At 42.4% G+C, this 12,556-nt stretch overlaps 1 pseudogene; it reads right to left on the bottom strand.

Annotated features, from left to right (window-relative positions):
• Positions 1-4,739: 4,739 nt before the first annotated feature.
• LOC113189710 (translationally-controlled tumor protein-like) lies at positions 4,740-5,649 on the bottom strand (annotated as a pseudogene).
• Between the last annotated feature and the right edge of the window lie 6,907 nt (positions 5,650-12,556).

Genomic DNA, 12,556 nt, shown 5'->3' with positions numbered 1-12,556 from the left:
TACAAAATCATTCTTTTCTGTACCTTCGTAATATTATCTCACACAAAGAAATACAGGTGAGGAATTCTCTTTTGCTTTTCTAATTTAAAAGCTACAAGTTCTGTAAAGGTTCTGTGGCTAACTGTCTGAAGAGTGAGAGGAAAGTGAGCTCATCGCTGCCACCTCTACTCCCTGCAGCTTTGTATTTTGGAGGGTGAAAAATTGAGACTTTGGAAGTCTCAAGATTTTTCCCTCTTTCAGTTGTCAGTGCTCAGTACAGAATACAGTTTTGCTGGATGGATAAACAAGTAGGGCAGTAAGTAACCCTCCAAGATTTTAGAGAGAAATTCACTTCTTCCTTTTCTTAGGAAAGCAAACAAGCAAACACTATTCCAATTCTAAAACCTGGTGACCAAAACATTTGAAACTATAAATTTGTAGCTGTCATAAATGTAGTGAAAAAAATGAATTTTCAGTGTTGGGACTAATATCTCTCTTGTTAGATAATTTGCAAAATAAGAATTGAGAGAAAGCAAAACTAAGCATAACCAGAAATTCCCAGCAGTGAAGAGTCCAGGCACAGCGAAGAAAACCAGACGCCCCTAAAATAGACCCAAGGTGACCTTCAGATCAGAGCTTTGATGCGCTCATGGAGCGTTCACACAGATCTGCCAATAGGAGCATTTTAAAGCCTTGTACATAGACTTATTTAAATGATATTTTCTCAAGCTATTTTTGTTACTAAGTATTATCCTAAACTTAAATGATAATTCTTAGGGAGCATTTGTATTTTTTTCTGTTATCTGTATAACAAATTTCTATGTAAGTATTTTAATAAATTATATTCATAGCTCAGCTTTGTATAATGTGTCTTTGTAGCTATTTTGGATATGAACAGTTGCATACATAAGTATGTACAGCTCATACATTCTGACATGCTAGAGCCCTTTTTCCTTTCATAAACTTGGTGCTAGCACCAGATGTGTAGTTGGGCAGAATTAGGTCTGTCAGATTGACAGACCTAATTCTCTTGGATGTCCTCTTAACCATCCATTGTTCTCCCAGATCAAGGATGAGGATGAGGACATTTACAGATGTTCAGTACATGTCCCTAATGCTGTGAGATCCATGTCTTAAGGGCCAACTTCCATGCAGTCCCACAGTTCCTCCATCAGAGCCAGCCCTGGGCGTGGCATGCCTCAAGGGTCAGCTCTCTAGGACAACCCTCTTCTTAGAATGTTATATCTGAAGCCATGGCACGCTTGTCTCTGCCACCTCCTTTCACCCTGGTTAGCAGAACTGAAAGAAAACATGGTGCAATGTAAATGCACTTCAATGAGTCTCACTGACGAGTTCCAAAGAAGCCCAAACAGGAAACAAAGAGACCCATCATGGGATGCCCCATGGATGATCCTCTGTAACAACAAACCCTCTCTTGCCTACTGTTCCAGAAAAATACATTTACCAGCATGATCCATCCAAAAGATAGCCCCTTTCATGTGAGAAAGAAAAGATTGGGGGGTTTGAGGCTCCAAACATCATATCTTTATGAGCTATAGGTGCTAATTTGCATGTTACCCACTATTATGGTGGTATATACCCCCAAAGTCAATAAGTCAGAAACTTAATCCCCAATAAAACAGTGTCAAGTGGCTTTAAGAGGTGATTATATCGTTAGGGTGATTAGATCATGAGAGTGGCCACATGAATGGCTTAATGCCCTTACCATGGGAGTGGGCTAGTTATCACAGGAATACAGGACTGTGTTCTTTCTCCGCCCACACACACATCTCCTCTCACTTTGTCCCATGGATTATACAGCAAGAAGGCCCTCACCAGATTCTGGCACTTTGATATTGGATTTCCCAACATTCATAACTCTGGTATTCTGGCATCACAAAATATACTAAGACACCCATGATACCTGACTAGCATGGAATAGGTCAAGATTGCATGGGGGCTTCTTACAGACAATCTGCAAGAATGTTTCTGTGGTAAGTAAATATAGAACAAAGTATTATGCACAGGAATGTTTTCAACCTCCACCCTTATCTAACAAGTTCCTTCCAAAGGCTTTGATCTTGAGAGTTTCATCTCCTTCTTGAGCTTGTATAGACAAAACCACTCCACCAGAGACCATTATAAGGACTGGTAGTGTCAGGGCTGCAAACTTTCATTTGTTAAAAAAAAAAAAATCAGCAAGGCTGATCCTGAAGGAACTTAAGGATTAATAAATATAGCAAATAGTGTTGGGGTTGTGGCTCAGCAGTAGAGCACTTGCCTAGCACATGTGAGCCACTGGGTTCAATCATCAACACCACATAAAATAAATAAATGAAATAAAGGTATTGTGTCTATATACAACTAAAACTATTTTTAAAAATAAAAATAACAAATACAGCAAATAATAGGCTTTTTAAAAAAGGAGTATATGTATAACATGCTTTTGCAGCTTTAAACTTTAAAACAAGTGCAGTAGGGTCATGGAAAGCACACATGAAGCCACCTAAAAGAAAAGACTCCACATCTCAGAACTGACCTAAGCTTATGTAGCATTAATGTGGTTGGTGCTAATATTTAAAGCAAGTTTATGTCTTTCTGATGGTGTAGCAAGTCAAACACTAAAGCTTAGGGGGAAGAGGCAGACAGGAAGGGGTCTTCTCACTGGGGTGGGAGGCAGGAACAGGTATTAAAGGAGACTCTTTGGTGGACATGGGTGCACTGTGTATTAGGACTTAGTAAATGAAGCCATGCTTAGATCAAGCAGCTAATGGCCTTTATCTGATTATGTACCCACAAGCTATTTGTCTTCCTGTGTATACATAGTTTCTTATCCTTGATAGATTGATATGTGTGAAATGACTAATTATTAAATAATATTAATGGGAGCTACACTAGTGAATCATTAAGTCATAGTCTCTGTCCTCAAAAGAACTTTATAAGGTGAACTGAAAAATAAAAGTACTAATGTGATGATGAGGATGGGCAAGAGAGTCAGGCAACAAAGGTGAAGGAAGAGTATTCCAGTGACCTTCAAGAAGCAGAAGACAAGATACAAAATTAAATACCAGGCACCCATGCAGTTAGAATGCTTTGGGCTTCAAGCAACAGAATCCCTGATTAAAGACAGTTTAGACAATATGAATTTTGTTCCTAGAAGTAGGAAAGTTCCAGGTTTAATGTAGTTTCTCAACTACGTCATCAAGGGTAAAATCTCTTTCCCTCCTCTTCATCATTCTAAGCATCCATATAAGTCTCCACTTTCATACTTGGGCCTATTGCTTTGAAATATCAAAATAGTTGCTCTGGTTGCAAACATCACAACCACATCAAGAAGAAGAGAGCAACCAGAGTTGCAAGAGAGTTAAAGAGATTTATTCTCCCATGTCTCTGTCTCTTCCCTCTCCTCCCCTCTCTCTTAAACAGCAAGAGAAGTCTTTCCCAGAAGCTCCTTCAAAATACTTTAACTTAGGCCTTTCTGGCACATCTGGGTCTTAAAGCTACTCCTAGCTGCAAAAGAGTCTAGAAGCGCATGCATGTGGTATTGTCATGTTCTTGCTGTAACAGGTGAGCTCTTCCATATTGGAACAAAAGCAGAAGGAGTGGCTATTAACAGACTGCTAATATGTCTTGTACAGTGATCTACAGCACACACAGTATATAGAACCACCACACATATAGTACCTATTTGCCCACACTGGAGACAGCCATGTGGCGACAGGCAAGACTGTATCTTATGGGGTTCACAAAGGAGATTGAGACAGAGATCTACACCAAGACCTTTAACACAGAGATGGTTTGTGAAATACTTGCTGGAATACTCCTGGAGTACTTTAGGATGTCCCAGCCCCACACAAGGTTGTGTAGCTTCTGACTAACAAGATCCTAAGCAAAAGAGGAACTTTCCTACTTCTAGTGATAATGATCAGGCGAGGAAAGCTTAGGGTCAATTCATGTTCTAATTTATTATCTCGAGCTAACAGTTGAAGCTTCTAAATCATTCCATATTTGAGATGCTATTTGAAATAGTTGTGTTTTGATTCAGTTTCAACTCAATGAAGCACTAAAAACAAGTGTCCAACATTTTCTGGTTCACGGTTTCAGATAAACAATGAGAAATCCAGTTTCCTGTTTGGGTTAGGTCCATTGGATTGCAGCCCATTGAAGCTTTGAATTATACTGCAGTGGCAGGCAAGGACTTGAAAGGGAAGAAATGAAGCACAGAGGAAAGTTGTCACAGTGCCAGGAAACCCAGCTAAAATTAAGTCCCTCAGACCACAGGAAACAATGGCAGCTAGGACATGAGTCAGTGGCCCAAAGGCAAGTGTACCTTGGGGCAGTAAAAGCACAGGCAAGCAGTCCACAGAATCAACAATGAGGCCTTTCTACATTCTGAGTCCCCCATGTTGGGTAAAATCTGAGAGGCCATGTTGGCCTCTCAGTGAGGGGCTAAATCTGCCTGCTGACTAAGGTAGCAATTAGCAATATGTATCACTTTGAAATGAACCTAGTCCAAATTGAGATCTGCTCCATGTGTAAAGTACACACTGGATTTCAAACGCACTCACAAAAAAGCAAAGTACATCAACAATTTTTGTATTGATTAAATGTTAAAATGATAAGAATTTCCAAAGGTTTTTTTTTTCTTTCAACTGAGTGTCTCTTTATTCTTTTAGTAACCTCTTCCAGGGTTAACTACTTCCATTATAAGTGATGCAACGTGTAAGGTTCCACTCTTCAAATGTTGATACTGCTATGAGCATGCTCTTTCCCTTTATTACAAGTCAGAATTAAAACTTTGATTTTTGTTTTTTAGATTCCAGTTGCAGAAGTAGTATTCACTGCAGGAGTTATCTAAAGACAGTCAGCTTTCTACTGGTGGCCTCCAATCAGGCTCTAGCTTCTCCAGGAATACTACAGGCTGGATATAGTTCAAACTTGTATTAAACTAAGAGAACTTCTCTCAAGAGAGTTTAAATGCACTTTATTTTTAGACAACCTACATGACATGTTTTCTTAAAAAGCAATGCCTCCACTCCAAATAACCACGGTCAAAATAAATGTGCTCAAGATGACATCAGTTCTATTTGTCTTAAGTCCTGGTGTTGTGTGGATGACAAGCACAGCCAGTTATGATGACAGATGATAGATCCAAAGTAACTGCCAAATTTGTTAACATTTCTCCATTTATAAACTATCCTTAAAGAAAATCATATATGAGGTCACGTCATCTTCACGGTAGCCCAGGAGAGCGACCATGCCATCTGGATTCATGTTTGCACCAATGAAGAACTAGTAATTTTTAAAATCAGTAAGGATGTGCTGGATTTGTTCTGCAGCCCCTGTCATAAAAGGTTTTACTCTCTCTGGTCTCTGTTCTTCAAGTTTGCCTTTCATCGTTTTCATGTAATCTTTGATGTACTTCTTGTATGTTTCTTTTGTGAAGCTGATTTCCTGCAAGTGATGGTTCATGACAATATCAACACCAGTGATTACTGTGCTTTGGGTACCTTCACCCTCGGGTCCTTCAGTGGTGGCATTTCCACCAGTGAGCGAGTCATCAATGTTACCCTCTGTCCTAATGACCATCTTGCCCTCCACCTCCAGGCAGAGCTCGTGCACGATCTCCCAGATCTTGTAAATGTCGGAGAACATCTCATCATGGGTGATAAGGTCCAGTAGGTAATCTTGATTGCGACTGCACCAGTTTAGCAGGAGCTCGGAGCTAGGAGCTAGCCCATTGGAGCCTGAGCGGGGCTGGGAGGGGGGACAGAGCGGGGAGTGAGCAGAAAAGCTTCACAGTATTAATCTCACTTTTTAAACCCTTTTTTACATGGACAGTATAAAATCCTAAATTGCATATATGACTTGTATTTGTGGTCCTCACAAATACTAGCACTCAGTCCTGAGATCTTAGTGGTTATAAAATCTCCAAGGTAACCCGGATGGTACTGAGCCATCCAACAGGAACTCAACTTCTGCAGAATCCAATCTTCCCTTCAAATTCAAGGATAACAATCCTTTTCTCTCATGTTCCATTTGGAGCCTGAGCTTGATGATTCTGGAGCTTCTGTCTCGACTCCATCAGACATTAGCTATCAGTTTACACCTTCCCAGGAACACTGTCCCTGTGCACTTTGAGTCCATCATGTTTTAAAATAATCATAGCACAGCAACAGAGAGAGGAGACTGACTTTCCTCATGTATTATAAAGTTGTGCTGACGGCAGCACCTGAAGAAGGGCCTCAAGAAGAGTCAGTGCTGGGTCAGTACTATTGGCACAACTGAGCTGCCTGCCAGTGTGCCCACATGCAGGATGACCCTCTGGGAGATAAACAATGAAAAAAACACAATATCTGATTATAGGGCTATGGGGAACAGTGGGGACTATAGCAAATTGGATTCTGTGTCCCTTCACTAAAAGATTCAAATTCTGGAGGGGGTTCCTTTTTTTGGTACTGGGAATTGAGGCTGAGGGCACTCTTCCACTGAGCTATATCTCCAGCCCTTTATATTGTTTATTTTATTTTAATTTGGGGATACCAGGATTGAACTCAGGGGCACTTGACCACTGAGCTACATCCCCAGCCCTATTTTGTATTTTATTTAAAGACAGGGTCTCAGTGAGTTGCTTAGCACCTCAATTTTGCTGAGGCTGCCTTTGAATTAATGATCCTCCTGCCTCAGCCTCCCTATCTGCTGTCATACAGGCATGTGCCACCATGCCCAGCTATATTGTTTATTTATAAATAATAATGTCTCAATAAGTTTCTTAGGGCCTCAGCCTCCTCATCACTAAGATTACAAGTATGCATCACCTCCAGCTTCAAATTCAGATATTTTAACACTACGTTGGCCAAATAAAGCACCCCTGGGGGCTGGATTTCTTCTGTGGATTCCATTTTTCAAGTTCTAGCCCCAGGCACCTCATATATGCTGTACAAGTTTCTCAACCAGGAGCATTTATCCAAATTATGCCTAAGGATCTTGGAAAAAATTGAGTTGTTCCAAACCCATCTTGGATCTGAAAGATCTGAACTTTAAAAGCACTAAGATGATTCCAAGGGGCTCTCTTAAACAAAATTAGCTGAAAGTTCAGAAGACCCTACAGTAACCAAGGATGACTTCTGAACAGGTGAACTCTGCCTGGACTCTGACACATTTCCTCCTTGATTCACCTGGACTTGTTTTGGAGGCTCCTGTGAGTTCCTCCTGAATCCTTCAACTCCTGCCCTTTCCAGAACCACTGCTAGGGTTAAAATAAATGATCTCTTACTAAGACGCCATGTATTGGCAGGCCCTGATGGTCACATGGTAGGTGGTGTATTCAAAAAGAAGGTAAGTCTGTAAAATAAAGCAAAGCATCATTTCTTCCAAGACTATAGATGGGTTGGCCTGGGACTTCAGATATGAAAACATTTCAGATATTAAAACCCTGGTTGAATTAGCTTCTATCCAGTCTCTTCCCACTTGATAGTCTGCAAGAGCAAGTCCTAGGAAAGGGATTTGAGAAAGATTAATTTGAGCGGACAAATCCGAAAGAGGCTGTCATGCAGGAACAGCACAGATCATGCGAAGGAAATGAACAAGGAGGGTGGGCACGCAGAAGGAAACCAAGGACAATGCACAGTGTAAGACATAACCCCCACCCTGGCTGATCACCCGTCACGGTGAAGGGAAAAGCTAGTGAGGGGAAGGAGATCAAAAGTCCAATAAGGTGTGGGCCTATGTCCGCAGGGCAGTTTGTGGGGCCAAGAATCCTGGTGGGTGAAGAAGCAGCTTTCCTCCTCCATGCCATTTACAACATCGTTACTTCCACTTCACATAATCTTGAAATTCCAGTTTGGCTGCTCAGATGGCCATTGGTTTTTTTCTTCCGAGCATTCTTCCAACCTTCTGCTGGTAACAGTACCTCCCTTTTCCTTCCTCTCCACAGGGTTTCCTCGGGACCACCAGTATCTATACCCAACTCTCAGACACAGCGGAGTCAAGTGACTCAGACCTGGTCTATTATAGAACAATCCCAGAGCACAGGCCTTGACCCAACACACAGCCACCTGGCTCAGTCAGATTCTCCCCCACAGGAATCTGAGATCTAAGTAGACATCCCAGGCTAGAAGGAAGTTGGAGCTGGGTCTGACAACAATGAAAGATCAGGAGATACCCAAAGCCATCCTGGTTTCTCTCACTTTCAAGACCAGGTTACTATTACTTTGATGTCATGAACTGTCCCCACGTCTTTACAACAAACTCAGTTCAGTTCATCAGAATCTGTTTCTATTGTGGCAACCAAGAACCCAAATTGATACAAAAATATTGCAAGAGACATTGCACTCTAGAAGATGGAACAGGCTGACTCAAGAAACAGCAGAAATCTGACAGTCTTTGCCACACATGGCTAAACTATGAACTGATGTTACACATACTGTGACACAAACCATGTGTCCCAACAGCTAAAGATTTAGGGGAGGTCTGGGGTTGTGGCTCAATGGTAGAGCGCTCACCTAGCACAGGCCCTGGGTTCATTTCTCAGCCCCACATAAAAATAAATAAATAAGATAAATATATTATTTTTTAAAAAATTTAGGGGAGGCTTGATAGGAAAAAAAGTCATGATATTAGAGAGTTCTGACTACTTTTTTCCTTCTTACACTAAAGCAGGATATATGGGCATGCTGAGGTGTCTCTTTCTCTTTTTAGCCAATGTTCCAAGACTCCACTGGAGGTTGAATGGTTGTGCTCCCTACCCATGCAGGTTAGTAAGCTATTTACTAGATCTCAGCTCCAAACTCGCCGTCTCATACTCTGTTGTGTAACAGCTGGGGCTGGGATTCTACAACCCATAGCTTTCCTTTGCCTGTTGGCTTCTATCAATAGGGTAAACTAGAGGAGACTGGGAAGTAGGTGAGGTAAGAGGGATTTTTACTACTGCCACTTTTAGCAATAGTTTTCAGCTTCTTTTCATGCTCCCTTAACCTGGTTCATCCTGCCTCCTGCCCGCCCCCTCCCCCAAACCCCAAAAAGCCCAGAACCTGCTGGGTATCTCTGCCTGAGCTGTACTAAAACTAATGTTCTGACTAGGAATCGGCTACCTGGGAGGATTAAGAGAAATAGGGAAATCTAATTCCCCAGGGCCTTCTCAAACACCTTTTATAAATTCATTCCTTGCCAATACTTAAAAAAAAAAAAAAGGATTGGCAGCTCCAGCTTGTGATTAAGTGTCATTCACTTGGGAGCAGTTTAGGGACAAAAGCAATACTGACATAGACCTGAATAGGAAGGGCCCTGTCCCTACCCCCTAGGCTTTCCCAGTCTGACCTTCCTCTGGCCTTTTCCTATAAATAAGGAGCCCACAGAGCCAAGGGAAAGGGGAGACATCAGGAGACCGAGACCCCTTCTAGACCGTGCTCCAAATACTCACAGTCACAGAATGTTCTGTCCAGATATCCCAGAGCCTGCTGCCTGAGCCCATGAGGGCAACTTTCTAAGTCTTTTTTCTGAGTTACATATCTCTTAGCCTAAGGTGCTTCCAAGTGACAAGTGACGGAGGCTGGTGTGAGAGTGGGTGCCCACTGAGTTTCCCACATGCTTTCATGGGGCCCCACTGAGTAGGACAGAGCCAGCTGGGAAGAAAAGCTAGGATTAGCTGGACTTTGTTCAGTGTTCCTGCCCTCGCCACCCAAATGCCAGGGGGCTTGGTGGGAAATAAGTTCCCTCTGTCCCTGGAGGTAAGGCAAAAGCCAATAAAGCTATGAAGCTGAGATCTAGGGAAATGAATTAAGGCCAGGACCCAAATTCAATATCACTATTTACCCACCAGTAGAGCCCCCCAAATGCCACCATTTAATGAAGCTAGAGAAATCCTAGGCTGAGCAAGCAGGACCTTGTGATTATCATTCCCAAGGCAAACCCCAGTCCCCAGAGCCCATGCCAGGGAGCAGGGGAACTCTAAGTAGACAAACCTGGCAGCCAAATCCTCCCTGCTGCTCCTCAGGGGCGGCCCAGCTGAACCCTGGATGGGAGATCCCCATAAGCAGGGAAAAAACACGGGCTGACAGAGGACTCACTCATGGCCAGACAATGAGCTGACAAACTGACTGATTGCTCACTATTCCTGACAGGCAGTATCTGGTATCCTCTGGGCCAGTGCCTGTCCTCTCCTGCACACTTCCTGATTTTTTAAATGAGAGTTTTTATTGTTGTTTCTCCCCCATTGTGGTTACACATGGCGCATTGGAGTGACATATTTATCCCTCTGCAAGGCACGGGAAGCACACCCAGGTCTGAGAGAGAAGGGTACATGGTGTTCAGTAGACCTTGGTTCTCTCCCAAGGGAAGGAGGTATGAACAATGCACTATTACTTTAAGTGGGGACACGTTTGAGATTTTTGAGATTGTATATATGAAAGTTAGGGAATGTGTGACATAGGAGGCAAAATAGCTATTATCTTTGGCAAGTCCGTGCCCACCCCTGACACCCCTGACACTTCTGGTCACTTCTGACTACAGAGGGGGGCCCCTATGAGCTAGTGTGGGACAATCACTGCACTTCACCTTAAGCACAGTGATTAATCAAGATGGGTATATGCTGATCTCAGTCCTGGAGCTGGAGCTGATGGTGGTCTGGCTGTTGGGACTGTGAGACGACGGCTGTCAATGGCCATATTCCCTACTGTGTGAAAGAAAGTCATCTGGAGTAGGAGAGAGTGAGGCAATGGGTTAAAAGAAACAGAGTGGTGGTGGGAGGTGGTGTTCTAGAAGCCTCAGGTCTCTGGTTCCTGTCCCTAAACTCCCCAGAGATTCCTTGATTCCTGGAGGTTTTTCTTTGATTGTGAGTATCCTCATCTTTTCTGCTTAAGCTAATGTAGAAAGCATAACTGGCCCTTTTAACTAAGAGTCCCAACTAATCAACTAATGCTTAACATTTGAGTTAAACATCTTTAAACTCATGGCCCCCTACAATATTTTCTCATTCTGTTTGTATAGCCTCCCAATCAAATAAATTTATTGAGATTTATTTTCAATAGATGCTAAAGAAAAATAGCAATTGGATTTATTAGATTATGTATGACTGCAAGTAACATAAACTCAATAGTGGCTTGAACCAGAGAAATATTTTTCTCTTCCATGTGGGAGTACAGAGGTAGGCCGCCAGAGACTGATATGACGGTTGTGCTCTACCAGCCCAGGGACTCAGCCTCCTTCTACCAATTCCAAGGGCACCTCCTGATCTATAGCTGTCAATCAGGGTGATTTTGCCTCCCACAGGACAACTGACAAATATCTGAAGATATTTCTGATTATCACCACTGGGGAAGCAGGTGTCACCAGCATCTAAAGAGTAGAGGCCAGGGATGCTGCTAAGTGTCCTATATTCTGTGATGACAAAGCATTATCCAAGCCCCTATCCACAGTACCAGAAAAAATTATCCAATCCCAAATTGTGAATCATGTCAAGGTTGAGAACTCAGTTCTCAATTCATCCATCACACCTGTGATCCAAGATGCAGGTAAGCATGCAGAAGAAAGGGGCAAGAGGCACATCTTTTAAGGGAAGCTTCTGAAGCTGTTGCATGTTCCACTTAGATTCCAGTCACCCAAACTTAGATCCAAGAGACACTGGAAAATGTAGTCCTTATTATTAGCAGCCATGTGCTCAGTTAAAAATTAGAAGTCAATCAAGCACAGTGGCCATGCCTGTAGTCCTAGCTACTTATGAGGCTGAGGCAGGAGGATCACAAGTTCAAAGCCAGACTTGGCAACTCAGCAAGACCATGTCTCAAAATGAAAATTTTTAAAAGGGGAGCCTAGGATGTAGTTCAGTGGTAGAGCACCCCTAGGTTCAATCCCAAGTACCACATATATACCCACACAAGGAAAAAAAATTTGAGAACAACTATCAATCTTTAACACAGCAATTAAATTATACATGATTTTTTAAAATTACATTTGCCTCCCCCGCTTGCCAACTTTCCCATGATTAACATCCAGAAAAATATCATTCATCCTCCCTTGCCAAGGAATGGGTGGTTCCCCAATTCCTTCTTGGAGTATTGCCACCTTAGGAAAAGAATAATGTCATCTTGGATCATTAATTCAAAACCACCTGAGATTCTTTCTTGCTTCATTGACTTCACTCAACAAATATTTATTGAAAGGCTGTAATATGCCATGCTCTGTAATGAAGACAGCTTGGATCTATTCACTGGGTCAGATCAGACACAGGCATGAGATGAGTTAAGCAGGGCCACTTAGCGATAATGACTAAAGTAAATCTGGAGTCTATGTTACAAAGATCTGAATGTAAAGACAAAGGTCCCACAGGAAACTTTGTCTTCCACCTGTCTGTGGAAGAATGAGAATGTAGTCAGAAATCCCTGGTGCTAATTCTGGACTTGCAACCAGTTCATATGACCTTGGACAAGGCATGTAACTTTCATTCTCTCCTTGTAAGTCTGAGACTTAGATAGGTTTCCTAGGCCAGTAATGAGCTAATTACCTGAATCACTGGGGAAGTGGAGTTTAACATGTAGGTTCCTGGGCCCACTCTAAGATTCTGATCTTGTAATGGGGTCTG

Source organism: Urocitellus parryii, chromosome 13 (assembly GCF_045843805.1).
Source record: "Urocitellus parryii isolate mUroPar1 chromosome 13, mUroPar1.hap1, whole genome shotgun sequence".
Lineage (NCBI taxonomy): Eukaryota > Metazoa > Chordata > Mammalia > Rodentia > Sciuridae > Urocitellus > Urocitellus parryii.
Note: the sequence above shows the minus strand (reverse complement) of the source record. Positions and strands in the feature narration are given on the sequence as shown.